At 42.5% G+C, this 20077-nt stretch overlaps 1 protein-coding gene and 2 long non-coding RNA genes across 4 annotated transcripts in view; all 3 read right to left on the reverse strand.

Annotated features, from left to right (window-relative positions):
• The window catches only part of LOC119219937 (aryl hydrocarbon receptor-like), a 62474-nt gene that overhangs the window by 40977 nt on the left and 1420 nt on the right, over positions 1-20077 (reverse strand). The gene's annotated exons all lie outside the window — the stretch shown is intronic.
• On the reverse strand, positions 7325-10417 carry LOC134127027 (uncharacterized). The gene is made up of 3 exons (XR_009955977.1): positions 10262-10417; positions 9356-9427; positions 7325-9257 (listed from the first exon to the last, which is right to left on the reverse strand). It is a non-coding gene; the product is annotated as an uncharacterized LOC134127027 (long non-coding RNA).
• On the reverse strand, positions 12463-14731 carry LOC134127024 (uncharacterized). Of its 2 annotated transcripts, none has more exons than XR_009955972.1 (3): positions 14015-14731; positions 13631-13713; positions 12463-13449 (listed from the first exon to the last, which is right to left on the reverse strand). It is a non-coding gene; the product is annotated as an uncharacterized LOC134127024 (long non-coding RNA). The 2 variants fall into 2 exon arrangements; XR_009955971.1 differs by having other exon boundaries at positions 12463-13480.

A 20077-nucleotide genomic window follows, 5' to 3' on the forward strand; every position in this document is an offset into this window, starting at 1 on the left:
GAGTCGCCATCTCGTCGAGTGCTTTTCTCTCAGTGAGGGAGGAACAAGCAGCTTGCCAGATGCAGATCGGAGTGCGTGGGTTGGGATGCAGGGTTTCACCATGTCCCGGATGTAGACTGCTCCCGATCCATTCACAGCGTGGTCCGTCAGTACCAATGCTTTGAACTGCATGCGGGCAGCCACTCGTATCCAAAGAAGAGAGCGGAGAAGTGGTGTGGGAGTATTTTGGAAGGTTGAAGACCAGTCGAGCTGCTGCATTCTGGATGAGCTGCAGTGGTCGAATGGCGGCAGCAGGGAGACCTGCCAGCAGAGAGTTACAGTAGTATTTGGTGTATTATCAGAATACGATTAGGGCTGTCAACAGATTATAGACAATTAACTAGTTAATCACACATTTTGAAAAACATTTATCTTGATTACAATATTTTTTTCTCTTATATTAACTGTTTACAGTTTAGTAATTTGTTGTTTCAACTCCATAATGAGCTTGACGTGTGTATATTATTTCATTGGAATGAGGGGCATATGAATCATATCATTTAATGTTAGATTCATGCTCATTGTGAAGGAAATGAATATATAACATATTGAAAAGCATTGAAGACGCACATTACATTACGTGTCATTTAGCTGACGCTTTTAAACAACAAAGTAGTTAGTTAGCTGCTGCGAGCACGGTTCTACTCAGTGTGTAAATAAAGTGATTCAATCGGGCCAAGTTATTTAGGGCACACGGAAACGTAAACAAAGTGGCGTTAATAGCGTGAAGAGGTGTCTTTTGACGCTGTAAAGCTACCGTAGTTAGCTTAGCTAAAAGACGTATGCTGGGTGAGACTGGAGAACGCACAAGGAAAACGTAATCACTCACCGTCAAAGGCGTTTCCACTTCGTTGAGTACATGTGGACGTAAGCACCGGTGTGTAGTTAGCAAGCTGGCTGACTGGCTGCTCCATCCGGCAGCCGCTAGCTCCACTCGCTATCCCAGTTAGCTGTCCGTGCCGTCGAGCAGATATAACAAGCCCTTAAACAAAACGTACCTCACTGGCTGCACACATCCAAGAGGGAATGAGAACACTTTGCTTACATCCACATAGTAGTAATAGTTCCTGAAGTATAGGTGTGTAGTTAGCAGTTTAAAATACGGAGCGGTGATACTTTGCCTGTTCAACACAAAACCGGAACATGCGCAGACTACGTGCGCGGCTGTGCGCACGTAGTCTGCGCATGTCCGTCAACCAAGAATAGGGAATTCTGGGTGATGAAGTTCTTTAACTTAAAATTTCCCCGTAACATCTATTTACATCACCAAACGTGTTTGCATCTCCACCCGTATGTTGCAGAATACGTGTATTTAAATCCAGATGTAAATATATTGAACTGTCCGTGTTATTTGTCTAGGTTAGATATGTCAAACCCGCGACACGCTGCCGAACGGCTGCGCCGTGAGTCAGCTGTCCTGCATCAGCCTTACCTTCTTCTGTCAGCTGTATGCGCGGCCACGGAGCAGTTTCTGGCCTTAAACTGAAACGAGTTTGACATACCTGCTCTTAAGTGTACAAAGTCCATAACCTCAGCAAGGAGAGTAAACTGAATCATTTTGTCCGTTAGATCAGCCGGACACACGTTTAAAAAAAGAAGAAAAAAAAATAATTTCGTCGGGAGTCGATCCCACGACCATAGCGTCGGGGGGCCAACACCTTACTCACTGAGCTATTCTTCCAGATGGATTTTAGAATTCGAAAAGTCATTGAAATAGGATTGGTCACTCTCCGCCAAAAATACAGGTAATATTCACACTATAAAAATTATAACTGCCTTCCTGTTTGTTTTAGAGAAAATTCCTCAGAGACTTTTTTAAGTCTCCCTTTAATACATTTGGTAAAAAATCAGCGGACTTGTCAGTCAAACAGGGTGCGGGCGGGGCGTCGTCAAAATCTTCCAGGGGGCGCAATGGAGGCAATTTTTCACTTTTGATCCAAAACTGCACATCAGGTCTGTAAAGGTCATCACGTAGGATACTCACAGAGGTTTTCAAGAGTTTTGGAGTGTGCCGAGGCTCAGAAGATGTGCTTGAACTTTCATGCGAATATGGCGACGTCACAGCCACAAAGTTGGTCCAAAACTCCCAATTCTCACTGTGAGCCATCGTCACAGTCTTACGTCTTATATTCCCAGATTTGAAGTTGATGGGATTAAAGGGCTAGGAAATGGACATGTAAATGTAGAAACTTTGCATTGACCTAAGCCAATAGGTGGCGCTATACTTTTTCGAAAATCACTGCATGGCATTACTTAAAGGCCTACACAAGCATCATGAATATACATTTATAGCCAGAAATATCAATGTTCCTTGGAGTTATACCATTTTACATTTTGGAAAAAAATCTTCCAAAATTGTCCAAACTGCACGCAAGCTCACGCCCAGGTAGTTTTATGAAAACTCTTGATTTTAATAACTTTTGACCCCAAGGGTGTCAGGAACCAGTTGCCAGATTTTTAAATGGATCGGATTTAAACTCTCGGAGGAGTTCGTTCGTTTGTAAATGCAAAAATTGAAGGAAATGGCCAAAAATACACAGAATCACTACAGCGCCCCCTAATGTTCAAATATTCTGGGAAAATTTGGGGATGTTCTAGGACTCATTGTGAACATGTCCTCAAAATTTGGTGAAAATGGGGGTTGGAAAAAAAAAAGTTATAGGACTTTGAACTTTCAGGACACAAACCTACAAACTTCATTGGTCCATAACTTTATTGAAAAATGAGATATCAACATTCTTTCAATAACTTTTGATCGCATCGAGCCAACGATCATTTTGCCGAAGATTTCGTAAGAATCGGATCAAGCGTCTGGGAGGAGTTCGCAAAAACGTGTTTTTCACAAAATTCAAAATGGCGGCCATAAAACGGTAGGCGCATTTGCATACCATAATTTTTTTTGTGTACAGCACATCCAAGAGCACCTGTGTGAAAAGGTTCCAGGTCGATCGGTAAAAGTAAAAAAATCAATTAACATTGCGGCCACTTTGGGGGGCGCTAGAGAGTTCTTTTTTTTCTCCTCTAATTGCGGGACCCCAATCATACGTCAATTTTGCGCACTTCTGATGCGCGTGCAAAAATTCAAGAGTTTTTGAACATGATGAAGTCCCCAAAAGTGCGTTCGAAGTGGCGAAATAATAATAATAATAATTCTTGCAATTTCAATAGGGCTTTCGCCCGACTTTCAGTCGGCTCAGGCCCTAATTAAAGCTGCAAGCAGCGATGAACGGGCCTTCGCCTATTCTCGCACGTCGGGGTGGGGCGGCGGTCGGCCGGGCTCGCGGGTCAAAAAAGACTAAAGAGACTAAACAAATCACTCTCGGGGCTTCCATTCAAACCTGAATCTGCGGCCTCGCGAACGGAATCCACCGACGCCGGGCTGTTGCCCCGCTGCAAAAGACCTGCGGAGTAATTGTTACGGGTCTCGGGCACGATGACCACAATAAGTATCACAGCAACACTTGTCTCGTTCTCCAGTTTGCGTCTGTATAATTGATTCAACACATATACACATCCAGTGCATTTTTCTTGTCCTGTATATCTTAGATATCATAGATGCAGTCTCAATCAAGGTTAATTCACAGAAATATCCACCTGTAATTACCTTAGCTGTTATTTCTGCCTACTATAGTTCCTATTGACCAACTACATAAGGGATATTTCCACACCATGTTGACTATGATAAACGTATACAACTCTTATTCACATATGGACGTTGCACTTTAGAATGTGTATTGATTAACTCGGCATGTACCAAACCATATTGACAAGTAAAAAAAACAAAATATGACTAAACATGACTGAATAAATCACCGCCCAAAACATGTTAAAGATAAGTGGCATTATAAGTACAATTTAAGTGCTACCATTTGTTAGTGCTACGGTTTGCTAGTGTTTTAGTCAAGGTAGAGTCTAAAAAGGTGTGTCTTGAGTTTTCGACGGAAGATGTAGAGGCTCTCTGCGGTCCTGATGTCATCAGAGAGCTCATTCCACCATCTGGGAGCAGGACAGCAAAGAGTCGCCATCTCGTCGAGTGCTTTTCTCTCAGTGAGGGAGGAACAAGCAGCTTGCCAGATGCAGATCGGAGTGTGCGGGTTGGGATGTAGGGTTTCACCATGTCCCGGATGTAGACTGCTCCCGATCCATTCACAGCGTGTTCCGTCAGTACCAATGCTTTGAACTGCATGCGGGCAGCCACTCGTATCCAAAGAAGAGAGCGGAGAAGTGGTGTGGGAGTATTTTGGAAGGTTGAAGACCAGTCGAGCTGCTGCATTCTGGATGAGCTGCAGTGGTCAAATGGCGGCAGCAGGGAGACCTGCCAGCAGAGAGTTACAGTAGTATTTGGTGTATTATCAGAATACGATTAGGGCTGTCAACAGATTATAGACAATTAACTAGTTAATCACACATTTTGAAAAACATTTATCTTGATTACAATATTTTTTTCTCTTATATTAACTGTTTACAGTTTAGTAATTTGTTGTTTCAACTCCATAATGAGCTTGACGTGTGTATATTATTTCATTGGAATGAGGGGCATATGAATCATATCATTTAATGTTAGATTCATGCTCATTGTGAAGGAAATGAATATATAACATATTGAAAAGCATTGAAGACGCACATTACATTACGTGTCATTTAGCTGACGCTTTTAAACAACAAAGTAGTTAGTTAGCTGCTGCGAGCACGGTTCTACTCAGTGTGTAAATAAAGTGATTCAATCGGGCCACGTTATTTAGGGCACACGGAAACGTAAACAAAGTGGCGTTAATAGCGTGAAGAGGTGTCTTTTGACGCTGTAAAGCTACCGTAGTTAGCTTAGCTAAAAGACGTATGCTGGGTGAGACTGGAGAACGCACAAGGAAAACGTAATCACTCACCGTCAAAGGCGTTTCCACTTCGTTGAGTACATGTGGACGTAAGCACCGGTGTGTAGTTAGCAAGCTGGCTGACTGGCTGCTCCATCCGGCAGCCGCTAGCTCCACTCGCTATCCCAGTTAGCTGTCCGTGCCGTCGAGCAGATATAACTAGCCCTTAAACAAAACGTACCTCACTGGCTGCACACATCCAAGAGGGAATGAGAACACTTTGCTTACATCCACATAGTAGTAATAGTTCCTGAAGTATAGGTGTGTAGTTAGCAGTTTAAAATACGGAGCGGTGATACTTTGCCTGTTCAACACAAAACCGGAACATGCGCAGACTACGTGCGCGGCTGTGCGCACGTAGTCTGCGCATGTCCGTCAACCAAGAATAGGGAATTCTGGGTGATGAAGTTCTTTAACTTAAAATTTCCCCGTAACATCTATTTACATCACCAAACGTGTTTGCATCTCCACCCGTATGTTGCAGAATACGTGTATTTAAATCCAGATGTAAATATATTGAACTGTCCGTGTTATTTGTCTAGGTTAGATATGTCAAACCCGCGACACGCTGCCAAACGGCTGCGCCGTGAGCCAGCTGTCCTGCATCAGCCTTACCTTCTTCTGTCAGCTGTATGCGCGGCCACGGAGCAGTTTCTGGCCTTAAACTGAAACGAGTTTGACATACCTGCTCTTAAGTGTACAAAGTCCATAACCTCAGCAAGGAGAGTAAACTGAATCATTTTGTTCGTTAGATCAGAAGACACGCGTTTAAAAAGAGGAGGAAAAAAAAAAAATTGATTTCGCCGGGACACGATCTCACGACCATAGGATCGGGGGGGCGGTTTCTTACCAGGAGAGCTAAACCTTCTGATGGGTTTGAGAATTCGAAAACTCACTGAAATAGGATCGGTCACTCTCCGCCAAAAATACAGGAAATATTCACACTAAAAAAATTATAACTGCCTTCCTGTTTGTTTTAGAGAAAATTCCTCAGAGACTTTTTTAAGTCTCCCTTTAATACATTTGGTAAAAAATCAGCGGACTTGTCGGTCAAACAGGGTGCGGGCGGGGCTTCGTCAAAATCTTCCAGGGGGCGCAATGGAGGCAATTTTTCACTTTTGATCCAAAACTGCACATCAGGTCTGTAAAGGTCATCACGTAGGATACTCACAGAGGTTTTCAAGAGTTTTGGAGTGTGCCGAGGCTCAGAAGATGTGCTTGAACTTTCATGCGAATATGGCGACGTCACAGCCACAAAGTTGGTCCAAAACTCCCAATTCTCACTGTGAGCCATCGTCACAGTCTTACGTCTTATATTCCCAGATTTGAAGTTGATCAGATTAAAGGGCTGGGAAATGGACATGTAAATGTACAAACTTTGCATTGACCTAAGCCAATAGGTGGCGCTATACTTTTTCGAAAATCACTGCATGGCATTACTTAAAGGCCTACACAAGCATCATGAATATACATTTATAGCCAGAAATATCAATGTTCCTTGGAGTTATACCATTTTACATTTTGGAAAAAAATCGTCCAAAATTGTCCAAACTGCACGCAAGCTCACGCCCAGGTGGTTTTATGAAAACTCTTGATTTTAATAACTTTTGACCCCAAGGCTGTCAGGAACCAGTTGCCAAATTTTGAAATGGATCGGATTTAAACTCTCGGAGGAGTTCGTTCGTTTGTAAATGCAAAAATTGAAGGAAATGGCCAAAAATACACAGAATCACCACAGCGCCCCCTAATGTTCAAATATTCTGGGAAAATTTGGGGATGTTCTAGGACTCATTGTGAACATGTCCTCAAAATTTGGTGAAAATGACGGTTAGAAAAAAAAAAAGTTATAGGCCTTTGAACTTTCAGGACACAAACCTACAAACTTCATTGGTCCATAACTTTATTGAAAAATGAGATATCAACATTCTTTCAATAACTTTTGATCGCATCGAGCCAACGATCATTTTGCCGAAGATTTCGTAAGAATCGGACCAAGCGTCTGGGAGGAGTTCGCAAAAACGTGTTTTTCACAAAATTCAAAATGGCGGCCATAAAACGGTAGGCGCATTTGCATACCATAATTTTTTTTGTGTACAGCACATCCAAGAGAACCTGTGTGAAAAGGTTCCAAGTCGATCGGTAAAAGTAAAAAAAAAAATTAACATTGCGGCCACTTTGGGGGGCGCTAGAGAGTTCTTTTTTCTCTCCTCTAATTGCGGGACCCGAATCATACGTCAATTTTGCGCACTTCTGATGCGCGTGCAAAAATTCAAGAGTTTTTGAACATGATAAAGTCCCCAAAAGTGCGTTCGAAGTGGCGAAATAATAATAATTAAAGCTGCAAGCAGCGATGAACGGGCCTTCGCCTATTCTCGCGCGTCGGGGTGGGGCGGCGGTCGGCCGGGCTCGCGGGTCAAAAAAGACTAAAGAGACTAAACAAATCACTCTCGGGGCTGCCATTCAAACCTGAATCTGCGGCCTCGCGAACGGAATCCACCGACGCCGGGCTGTTGCCCCGCTGCAAAAGACCTGCGGAGTAATCGTTACGGGTCTCGGGCACGATGACCACAATAAGTATCACAGCAACACTTGTCTCGTTCTCCAGTTTGCGTCTGTATAATTGATTCAACACATATACACATCCAGTGCATTTTTCTTGTCCTGTATATCTTAGATATCATAGATGCAGTCTCAATCAAGGTTAATTCCCAGAAATATCCACCTGTAATTACCTTAGCTGTTATTACTGCCTACTATAGTTCCTATTGACCAACTACATAAGGGATATTTCCATACCATGTTGACTATGATAAACGTATACAACTCTTATTCACATATGGACATTGCACTTTAGAATGTATATTCATTAACTCAGCATGTACCAAACCATATTGTCATGTAAAAAAACCAAAACATGACCAAACATGACTAAATAAATCACTGCCCTTGCATACTGAACAAATATTGCATTCTGGATTCATTTTAAGTCACATGAGGAGTCTTGTGCATGCCAAGAATCAAACCCTGGTTTACTGCGCCAGGGGCCAACGCTCTGCAGATGACCTATATGGTCCAATACAATTTCACATTCGAAACGTCACTCAAATAGGATTGGTGCCTCTCTTGCAAAAATACAGCAAATTTTAATACTTAAATGAGAGCTAAAGGAGAAAATAAAACGCAGTAGGGTCACATAAGTTCTGTCGGATGTTTAAGTTGCCCAGAAGGATGAGCGGAGAGCTGTCATCTGGAAGTTGTAACTCTTCCATTCGTTGTAGAAGTAAATAACTTCTTCTCTGGAAGGATCATTTTCCGCTGTGGTCCAGTCGACTTGGGTCTTTGCCACGATTGCCCGCGGTGAAGCCCACCCGTGCCGTGTGGTGGAAGAAAAAAAGAAGGCCAAATTATTACATCGATATGTAATGGAATGCTGTTGTAAGAACACAGGAAGAAGGCTTTTACATTACATGTCATTTAGCTGACGCTTTTATCCAAAGCGACGTACAATAAGTGCATTTCCACATAGAGATACAAACTCAGAAGAACAAGTAACAAGAAAGTACATTTTTCATTAACTAAGCAGTTTCAAAACATGTTAAAGATAAGTGGCATTATAAGTACAATTTAAGTGCTACCATTTGTTAGTGCTACGGTTTGCTAGTGTTTTAGTCAAGGTAGAGTCTAAAAAGGTGTGTCTTGAGTTTTCGACGGAAGATGGAGAGGCTCTCTGCAGTCCTGATGTCATCAGAGAGCTCGTTCCACCATCTGGGAGCCAGGACAGCAAAGAGTCGCGATCTCGTCGAGTGCTTTTCTCTCAGTGAGGGAGGAACAAGCAGCGTGGCAGATGCAGATCGGAGTGTGTGGGTTGGGATGTAGGGTTTAACCATGTCCCGGATGTAGACTGGTCCCGATCCATTCACAGCGTGGTACGTCAGTACCAATGCTTTGAACTGGATGCGGGGAGCCACTAGTAACCAATGAAGAGAACGGAGAAGCGGTGTGGTGTGGGAGTATTTCAGAAGGTTGAAGACCAGTCGAGCTGCTGCATTCTGGATGAGCTGCAGTGGTCGTATGGCGGTAGCAGGGAGACCCGCCAGCAGAGAGTTACAGTAGTCGAGGCGAGAGATGACAAGAGCCTGAATCTGTACCTGCGCCGCCTTCTGAGTGAGAAGGGGTCGTATTCTCCTGATGTTAACGGTGTTCGCCAAAGTTAACAGTCAGGTCCTGAGTGGGCGAGTTTTTTCCAGGGAAGAGAAGTAGTTCAGTCTTGTCGGGGTTGATCTTCAGGTGATGGGCGGACATCCACTGGGAGATGTCAGTCAGACATGCAGAGATCCGTGCCGCCACCTGAGTGTCCGAGTCGGGGAAGGAGAGAATTAGTTGGGTGTCTGTGTTTTACAATTATGCAGACAGAACAAAATATACATAAAGAAATGCTTTCCCACCTCGCTGGAGTTGAAAGCCACGTGTCCAATGTGCCATTCCCATTGATGGTGGCATGACTTTGCACGTGGCATCTGAAAGTATTTGAGCACCAACATGTATTATCAGAATACGATTAGGGCTGTCAACAGATTATAGACAATTAACTAGTTAATCACACATTTTGTAAAACATTTATCTTGATAACAATATTTTTTTCTCTTATATTAACTGTTTACAGTTTAGTAATTTGTTGTTTCAACTCCATAATGAGCTTGACGTGTGTATATTATTTCATTGGAATGAGGGGCATATTAATCATATCATTTAATGTTAGATTCATGCTCATTGTGAAGGAAATAAATATATAACATTGAAAAGCATTGAAGACGCACATTACATTACGTGTCATTTAGCTGACGCTTTTAAACAACAAAGTAGTTAGTTAGCTGCTGCGAGTAGTAGTGTGTAAATAAAGTGATTCAATCGGGCCAAGTTATTTAGGGCACACGGAAACGTAAACAAAGTGGCGCTAATAGCGTGAAGAGGGGTCTTTTATTCCCGTGAAGCTACCGTAGTTAGCTTTACAGGAACAAAATACGTATGCTAGTTGATGTTCTTCAAGCATAGCATAGGCTGCCCTGGGCTGTGCTAAATAGTGCACAGCAGCCACAGCCGGCAGTAAACTCAAATTAGTGTGACAAATCTGCTCTAAAGTGTAGTTATTTAAGTCAATAACCTCAGCAAATAGAGTAATCTGAACCACTTTGTTCGTTAGATCAGCCGGAGACGCGGAAAAAAAGAGATGTTTGTGACGGGACGTCCCTTAAGCAGCTAATAGCACCGAATTAGTGTTAGCATGTTTACAGTATCCCCGCTATTTAAGTGGGTAAGACTGAAGAACGCACAAAGAAAAAGTCATCACTCACCTACCAAAGCGTTTCCACTTGGTTTAGTCCGTTTGGATTTAAGCATAGGTGTGTAGCTAGCAGTTTAAAATATAAAATACGGACTTGATACGAGCTGCAGCTGTTCAACGCCGGGGCTTCAATGGCGACCTCTCGCGATAACAGCATTAACTCACGCGACACTACGAGCCGCCCTCTACTCTGCGCATGTCCGTCAACAAAGACTGCTGGGTAATTGAGTTCTTTAACGTAACAGTTCCCCGTAACATCTAGTAAAATCCCAAAACGTGTTTGCATCTCCACCCGTATGTTGCAGAATACGTCTATTTAAATCCAGATGTAAATATATTGAACTGTCCGTGTTATTTGTCCAGGTTAGATGTGTCGTTACTCGCAACCAGCTGCCCGGTCCGCCAGCTGAGTGCCTCAGTCTGCTGTTTCATTCTGTTCATGTGCCACGGAGCAGCTTCTGTCCTTAAACTGAAACGATTTTCACAAACCTGCTCTTAAGTGTAGTTATTTAAGTCAAACACATCAGCAAGGAGCGTAAACTGAATCATTTTGTTCGTTAGATCAGACGACACGCGTTTAAAAAGAGGAGGAAAAAAAAATGATTTCGTCGGGAGTCGATCCCACGACCATAGCATCGGGGGGCCAACACCTTACTCACTGAGCTATTCTTCCAGATGGATTTGAGAATTCGAAAACTCAATGAAATAGGATTGGTCACTCTCCGCCAAAAATACAGGTAATATTCACACTAAAAAAATTATAACTGCCTTCCTGTTTGTTTTAGAGAAAATTCCTCAGAGACTTTTTTAAGTCTCCCTTTAATGAATTTGGTAAAAAATCAGTGGACTTGTCGGTCAAATAGGGTGGCGGCGCCGCTTCGTCAAAATCTTCCAGGGGGCGCAATGGAGTCAATTCTTCACTTTTGATCCAAAACTCCACATCAGGTCTGTAAAGGTCATCACGTAGGATACTCACAGAGGTTTTCAAGAGTTTTGGAGTGTGCCGAGGCTCAGAAGATGTGCTTGAACTTTCATGCGAAGATGACGTCGTCACAGCAACAAAGTTGGTCCAAAACTCCCAATTCTCACTGTGAGCCATCGTCACAGTCTTACGTCTTATATTCCCAGATTTGAAGTTGATCACATTAAAGGGCTAGGAAATGGACATCTAAATGTAGAAACTTTGCATTGACCTAAGCCAATAGGTGGCGCTATACTTTTTCGAAAATCACTGCATGGCATTACTTAAAGGCCTACACAAGCATCATGAATATACATTTATAGCCAGAAATATCAATGTTCCTTGGAGTTATACCATTTTACATTTTGGAAAAAAATCGTCCAAAATTGTCCAAACTGCACGCAAGCTCACGCCCAGGTGGTTTTATGAAAACTCTTGATTTTAATAACTTTTGACCCCAAGGCTGTCAGGAACCAGTTGCCAAATTTTGAAATGGATCGGATTTAAACTCTCGGAGGAGTTCGTTCGTTTGTAAATGCAAAAATTGAAGGAAATGGCCAAAAATACACAGAATCACCACAGCGCCCCCTAATGTTCAAATATTCTGGGAAAATTTGGGGATGTTCTAGGACTCATTGTGAACATGTCCTCAAAATTTGGTGAAAATGACGGTTAGAAAAAAAAAAAGTTATAGGCCTTTGAACTTTCAGGACACAAACCTACAAACTTCATTGGTCCATAACTTTATTGAAAAATGAGATATCAACATTCTTTCAATAACTTTTGATCGCATCGAGCCAACGATCATTTTGCCGAAGATTTCGTAAGAATCGGACCAAGCGTCTGGGAGGAGTTCGCAAAAACGTGTTTTTCACAAAATTCAAAATGGCGGCCATAAAACGGTAGGCGCATTTGCATACCATAATTTTTTTTGTGTACAGCACATCCAAGAGAACCTGTGTGAAAAGGTTCCAAGTCGATCGGTAAAAGTAAAAAAAAAAATTAACATTGCGGCCACTTTGGGGGGCGCTAGAGAGTTCTTTTTTCTCTCCTCTAATTGCGGGACCCGAATCATACGTCAATTTTGCGCACTTCTGATGCGCGTGCAAAAATTCAAGAGTTTTTGAACATGATAAAGTCCCCAAAAGTGCGTTCGAAGTGGCGAAATAATAATAATGAATTCTTGCAATTTCAATAGGGCTTTCGCCCGACTTTCAGTCGGCTCAGGCCCTAATTAAAGCTGCAAGCAGCGATGAACGGGCCTTCGCCTATTCTCGCACGTCGGGGTGGGGCGGCGGTCGGCCGGGCTCGCGGGTCAAAAAAGACTAAAGAGACTAAACAAATCACTCTCGGGGCTGCCATTCAAACCTGAATCTGCGGCCTCGCGAACGGAATCCACCGACGCCGGGCTGTTGCCCCGCTGCAAAAGACCTGCGGAGTAATCGTTACGGGTCTCGGGCACGATGACCACAATAAGTATCACAGCAACACTTGTCTCGTTCTCCAGTTTGCGTCTGTATAATTGATTCAACACATATACACATCCAGTGCATTTTTCTTGTCCTGTATATCTTAGATATCATAGATGCAGTCTCAATCAAGGTTAATTCCCAGAAATATCCACCTGTAATTACCTTAGCTGTTATTACTGCCTACTATAGTTCCCATTGACCAACTACATAAGGGATATTTCCACACCATGTTGACTATGATAAACGTATACAACTCTTATTAACATATGGACATTGCACTTTAGAATGTATATTCATTAACTCAGCATGTACCAAACCATATTGTCATGTAAAAAAAACAAAACATGACCAAACATGACTAAATAAATCACTGCCCTTGCATACTGAACAAATATTGCATTCTGGATTCATTTTAAGTCACATGAGGAGTCTTGTGCATGCCAAGAATCAAACCCTGGTTTACTGCGCCAGGGGCCAACGCTCTGCAGATGACCTATATGGTCCAATACAATTTCACATTCGAAACGTCACTCAAATAGGATTGGTGCCTCTCTTGCAAAAATACAGCGAATTTTAATACTTAAATGAGAGCTAAAGGAGAAAATAAACGCAGTAGGTCACATAAGTTCTGTCGGATGTTCAAGTTGCCCAGAAGGATGAGCGGCGAGCTGTCATCTGGAAGTTGTAACTCTTCCATTCGTTGTAGAAGTAAATAACTTCTTCTCTGGAAGGATCATTTTCCGCTGTGGTCCAGTCGACTTGGGTCTTTGCCACGATTGCCCGCGGTGAAGCCCACCTGTGCCGTGTGGTGGAAGAAAAAAAGAAGGCCAAATTATTACATCCATCGACAGTCACACGATATGGAATGCTGTTGTACGAATGCGGGAAGAAGTCTTTTACAATTATGCAGACAGAACAAAATATACATAAAGAAATGCTTTCCCACCTCGCTGGAGTTGAAAGCCACGTGTCCCATGTGCCATTCCCAGTGATGTCCTCAGACTGGTGGCATGACTTTGCACGGGCCATCTGAAAATATTTGAGCACCAACGTGTATTATCAGAATACGATTATGGCTGTCAACAGATTATAGACAATTGACTAGTTAATCACACGTTTTGAAAACATTTATCTTGATTACAATATTTTTTTCTCTTATATTAACTGTTTACAGTTTAGTAATTTGTTGTTTCAACTCCATAATGAGCTTGACGTGTGTATATTATTTCTTTGGAATGAGGGGCATATTAATCATATCATTTAATGTTAGATTCATGCTCATTGTGAAGGCAATAAATATATAACATATTGAAAAGCATTGAAGACGCACAATACATTACGTGTCATTTAGCTGCGCCCGGCTGCAGGCTGCGGGCAGATTATAGAAAGTTATTTAGGGCACACGGAAACGTAAACAAAGTGGCGCTGATAGCGTGAAGAGGGGTCTTTTATCCCTGTGAAGCTACCGTAGTTAGCTTAGCTAAAAGACGTATGCTGGTCGTTATGAGGTCATCGAATTTAGGTTGCTTTGGGCTGTGCTAAATAAAAACCCTCTTGAATGTAGAACACGACTCACGTCTGGCCTCATATGACAGGCTCTTAATGTTGGCAATTAAGTCCATAGCAAATACTAATACCGTTCTCCCTCAAACAGCTGTTAGAAACGAGCCATTGTTACCACGTTCCCCGCAGTATCCCCGCTATTTAAGTGGGTAAGACTGGAGAACGCACAAGGAAAAAGTCATCACTCACCGTCCAAAGCATCTCCACTTGGTTTAGTCCGTTTGGGTGTAAGCATAGGTGTGTAGTAAGCAGTTTAAAATATAAAATACGGACTGCATACAACTGGACCTGCAGCTGTTCAACGCAGAGGCTCCAATGGCGACCTCTCGCGATAACAGCATTAACTCACGCGACACTACGAGCCGCCCTCTACTCTGCGCATGTCCGTCAACAAAGACTGCTGGGTAATTGAGTTCTTTAACGTAACAGTTCCCCGTAACATCTAGTAAAATCCCAAAACGTGTTTGCATCTCCACCCGTATGTGGCAGAATACGTGTATTTAAATTCAGATGTAAATATATTGAACTGTCCGTGTTATTTTTCTAGGTTAGATGTGTCAAACTCGCGACACGCTGGCGAACGGCTGCACCGTCCAGACCGTACCGGGCTGCAACGCCAGCTCCTCCCTCCAGCTCCACACATACGGCAGCTGTGCCCAGCAGCCGTATGTGGCTGAAACGAGTGTGACACAGCTGCTCTAACGTGTACAGTTATTTAATAACCTCAGCAAGGAGAGTAAACTAATTCATTTTGTCCGTTAGATCAGCCGGACACACGTTTAAAAAAAGAAGAAAAAAAAAAAAGTATGATTTCGTCGGGAGTCGATCTCACGACCATTGCATCGGGGGGCCCAACACCTTACTCACTGAGCTATTCTTCCAGATGGATTTGAGAATTCGAAAAGTCACTGAAATAGGATTGGTCACTCTCCGCCAAAAATTGAGATAATATTCACACTAAAAAAATTATAACTGCCTTCCTGTTTGTTTTAGAGAAAATTCCTCAGAGACTTTTTTAAGTCTCCCTTTAATACATTTGGTAAAAAATCAGCGGACTTGTCGGTCAAACAGGATGCGGGCGGTGCTTCGTCAAAATCTTCCAGGGGGCGCAATGGAGGCAATTTTTCACTTTTGATCCAAAACTGCACATCAGGTCTGTAAAGGTCATCACGTAGGATACTCACAGAGGTTTTCAAGAGTTTTGGAGTGTGACGAGGCTCAGAAGATGTGCTTGAACTTTCATGCGAATATGTCGTCGCCACAGCAACAAAGTTGGTCCAAAACTCCCAATTCTCACTGTGAGCCATCGTCACAGTCTTACGTCTTATATTCCCAGATTTGAAGTTGATCAGATTAAAGGGCTAGGAAATGGACATGTAAATGTAGAAACTTTGCATTGACCTAAGCCAATAGGTGGCGCTATACTTTTTCTAAAATCACTGCATGGCATTACTTAAAGGCCTACACAAGCATCATGAATATACATTTATAGCCAGAAATATCAATGTTCCTTGGAGTTATACCATTTTACATTTTGGAAAAAAATCTTCCAAAATTGTCCAAACTGCACGCAAGCTCACGCCCAGGTAGTTTTATGAAAACTCTTGATTTTAATAACTTTTGACCCCAAGGGTGTCAGGAACCAGTTGCCAAATTTTGAAATGGATCGGATTTAAACTCTCGGAGGAGTTCGTTCGTTTGTAAATGCAAAAATTGAAGGAAATTGCCAAAAATACACAGAATCACTACAGCGCCCCCTAATGTTCAAATATTCTGGGAAAATTTGGGGATGTTCTAGGACTCAATGTGAACATGTCCTCAAAATTTGGTGAAAATGACGGTTAGAAAAAAAAAAGTTATAGGCCTTTGAATTTTCTGGACACAAACCTACAAACTTCATTGGTCCATAACTTTATTGAAAAATGAGATATCAACATTCTTTCAATAACTTTTGATCGCATCGAGCCAACGATCATTTTGCCGAAGATTTCGTAAGAATCGGACCAAGCGTCTGGGAGGAGTTCGCAAAAACGTGTTTTTCACAAAATTCAAAATGGCGGCCATAAAACGGTAGGCGCATTTGCATACCATAATATTTTTTGTGTACAGCACATCCAAGAGAACTTGTGTGAAAAGGTTTCAAGTCGATCGGTAAAAGTAAAAAAAAAAATTAACATTGCGGCCACTTTGGGGGGCGCTAGAGAGATCTTTTTTTTCTCCTCTAATTGCGGGACCCCAATCATACGTCAATTTTGCGCACTTCTGATGCGCGTGCAAAAATTCAAGAGTTTTTGAACATGATGAAGTCCCCGAAAGTGCGTTCGAAGTGGCGAAATAATAAAAAGAAGAAGAAGAATTCTTGCAATTTCAATAGGGCTTTCGCCCGACTTGCAGTCGGCTCAGGCCCTAATTAAAGCTGCAAGCAGCGATGAACGGGCCTTCGCCTATTCTCGCACGTCGGGGTGGGGCGGCGGTCGGCCGGGCTCGCGGGTCAAAAAAGACTAAAGAGACTAAACAAATCATTCTCGGGGCTGCCATTCAAACCCGAATCTGCGGCCTCGCGAACGGAATCCACCGACGCCGGGCTGTTGCCCCGCTGCAAAAGACCTGCAGAGTAATCATTACGGGTCTCGGGCACGATGACCACGATAACAAAAAGATGCATTCCTGTAAAATAAAGGTAGAGTCTGAAGCGCAAGAATCACAGCAAACGCTCGTCTCGTTCTCCAGTTTGCGTCCGTATAATTGATTCAACACACGTACAGTTTACATCCAGTGCATTTTTCTTGTCCTGTATATCTTATAGACGCAGTCTCAATCAAGGTTAATTCACACCTTGGTTTAGTCGAGGTAGAAGGACGACAGCTAACCCCACCTCTTTTGCTCCATCAAGATATGTTAACTTTTTAACCAAACCCGCTGGATGACGAAGTGGCTGTCTTCCTGAAGAGAGCTTTGCTGAATGAAATAATTAATAATACATTGACTAAGATACACTCTTCCTCCAGGGCTTAATATATCGGTAAGTTCAGTTTGAATCAGTTAAGCCATGTAGAAACTTTGCATTGACCCAAGTCATTAAAATTAAAAAAGTTCCAAGCCATCCAGGCCTATATGTCGTCAAGACAATTGAGTAGTTGTCCAACAGAGTTATCCTTTTTTGTTTTAAGATAAAAACCATAGCTGTTATTACTGCCTAATATAGTTCCAATTGACCAACTACATGAGACATTTCCACACCATATTGACCGTGCAATCTCTTCTTCAAACTCCGTTTGAAAGAAGACCACTGGCTGAAAAACAAAAAATAAAAGAAATGGGACCGGACCAGCCACAAATTAACATCAGACAGCAGGTGAAAGACAAGGAAGCGTCGTACACTAGAGGCTTTTCGCGGACATGGTACACTAGGAAGCCGTGGCTAACCGGCTGTGGAGTAACTAACTCGCTGTTTTGCTTCCCTTGTTTGCTTTTTAAAACCGCAGCGACCGATCGAGTCTGGTGTGAAAACGGTGTTCAGGACATGAAACATTTCATCTCATCTGCTACTCCAAGCACTCACCATCTCATCTGCTCCTCCAAGCACTCAGCATCTTATCTGCTCCTCCAAGCACTCAGCATCTCCTCTGCTCCTCCAGGCACTCAGCATCTCCTCTGCTCCTCCAGAGATGCTGTTGTGTCCCTGGAGGAGCAGAGGAGATGCTGTTGTGTCTCTGGAGGAGCAGAGGAGATGCTGTTGTGTCCCTGGAGGTGCAGAGGAGATGCTGTTGTGTCCCTGGAGGAGCAGAGGAGATGCTGTTGTGTCTCTGGAGGAGTTTTATGTTTTTTTTGTGTGTCTGTCTTAGAGGTGGTTTGCTGTACGATTTATGTGAACACTGGAGACAATGTAAATAATTTTTATTGACTTGCTCACCATTACAATTGGTAATGCACAGTCTTCTTCATCTAGTGGTTACTCCATGTAATAACAGCGACTATTTGCCTCTTTGTGTATATTGAATATTGACGCAAATTACAGCAATTATAAGTTCACCTTGTATGACTTGGTTTCCTAATATGATGTGTATGACTTGGTATGACCTTGTCTTTGAAAGAACAATATTTGAAATCTACAAGGACATTCTAAATTCATAATAATTACATTAGATGCTATTTGTTTTTAAGTCGTTACTTTGGTGTTAATGTAATAAATAAACGGCAGAAATCTCCCTCAGCCCCCCCTACTTTTTCCATCACCAGCCGCCACTGCTTAACAGTAACCCGTAATATCACAAAACGTGTTTGCATCTCCACCCGTATGTTGCTTCCCAACGGAGCCACCAGCTCACTGTGATTACGCAATACAAAATGGCGGAGAGTGCGATCTTTGGGGACTATATTTTGCAGCATTGTTCAATAAACACAATTGAAGTCACATCAGGAGTCTAATTAATTAAGAAAGGGCGATGTACAAAGTGCAAAACATGAATAGCGGTTACTTTGAACAGAAATACATTACGTTAGAGCTGGCAAACGCCAGGTCACTCACGTCTCCCCCTCCAGCTCCACACATACGGCAGCTGTGCCCAGCAGCCGTATGTGGCTGAAACGAGTGTGACACAGCTGCTCTAAGTGTACAGTTATTTAAAAACCTCAGCAAGGAGAGTTACCTGAATCATTTTGTCCGTTAGATCAGCCGGACACGCGTTTAAAAAAAGAAGTAACAAAAAAAAAAGTATGATTTCGTCGGGACTCGATCTCACGACCATAGGATCGGGGGGCGGTCTCTTACCAGGAGAGCTAAACCCTCTGATGGCTTTGAGAATTCGAAAACTCACTGAAATAGGATTGGTCACTCTCCGCCAAAAATTCAGGTAATATTCACACTAAAAAAATTATAACTGCCTTCCTGTTTGTTTTAGAGAAAATTCCTCAGAGACTTTTTTAAGTCTCCCTTTAATACATTTGGTAAAAAATCAGCGGACTTGTCGGTCAAACAGGGTGCGGGCGGGGCTTCGTCAAAATCTTCCAGGGGGCGCAATGGAGGCAATTTTTCACTTTTGATCCAAAACTGCACATCAGGTCTGTAAAGGTCATCACGTAGGATACTCACAGAGGTTTTCAAGAGTTTTGGAGTGTGCCGAGGCTCAGAAGATGTGCTTGAACTTTCATGCGAATATGGCGACGTCACAGCCACAAAGTTGGTCCAAAACTCCCAATTCTCACTGTGAGCCATCGTCACAGTCTTACGTCTTATATTCCCAGATTTGAAGTTGATCAGATTAAAGGGCTGGGAAATGGACATGTAAATGTACAAACTTTGCATTGACCTAAGCCAATAGGTGGCGCTATACTTTTTCGAAAATCACTGCATGGCATTACTTAAAGGCCTACACAAGCATCATGAATATACATTTATAGCCAGAAATATCAATGTTCCTTGGAGTTATACCATTTTACATTTTGGAAAAAAATCGTCCAAAATTGTCCAAACTGCACGCAAGCTCACGCCCAGGTGGTTTTATGAAAACTCTTGATTTTAATAACTTTTGACCCCAAGGCTGTCAGGAACCAGTTGCCAAATTTTGAAATGGATCGGATTTAAACTCTCGGAGGAGTTCGTTCGTTTGTAAATGCAAAAATTGAAGGAAATGGCCAAAAATACACAGAATCACCACAGCGCCCCCTAATGTTCAAATATTCTGGGAAAATTTGGGGATGTTCTAGGACTCATTGTGAACATGTCCTCAAAATTTGGTGAAAATGACGGTTAGAAAAAAAAAAAGTTATAGGCCTTTGAACTTTCAGGACACAAACCTACAAACTTCATTGGTCCATAACTTTATTGAAA

Source organism: Pungitius pungitius, chromosome 3 (assembly GCF_949316345.1).
Source record: "Pungitius pungitius chromosome 3, fPunPun2.1, whole genome shotgun sequence".
Taxonomy (NCBI): Eukaryota; Metazoa; Chordata; class Actinopteri; order Perciformes; family Gasterosteidae; genus Pungitius; species Pungitius pungitius.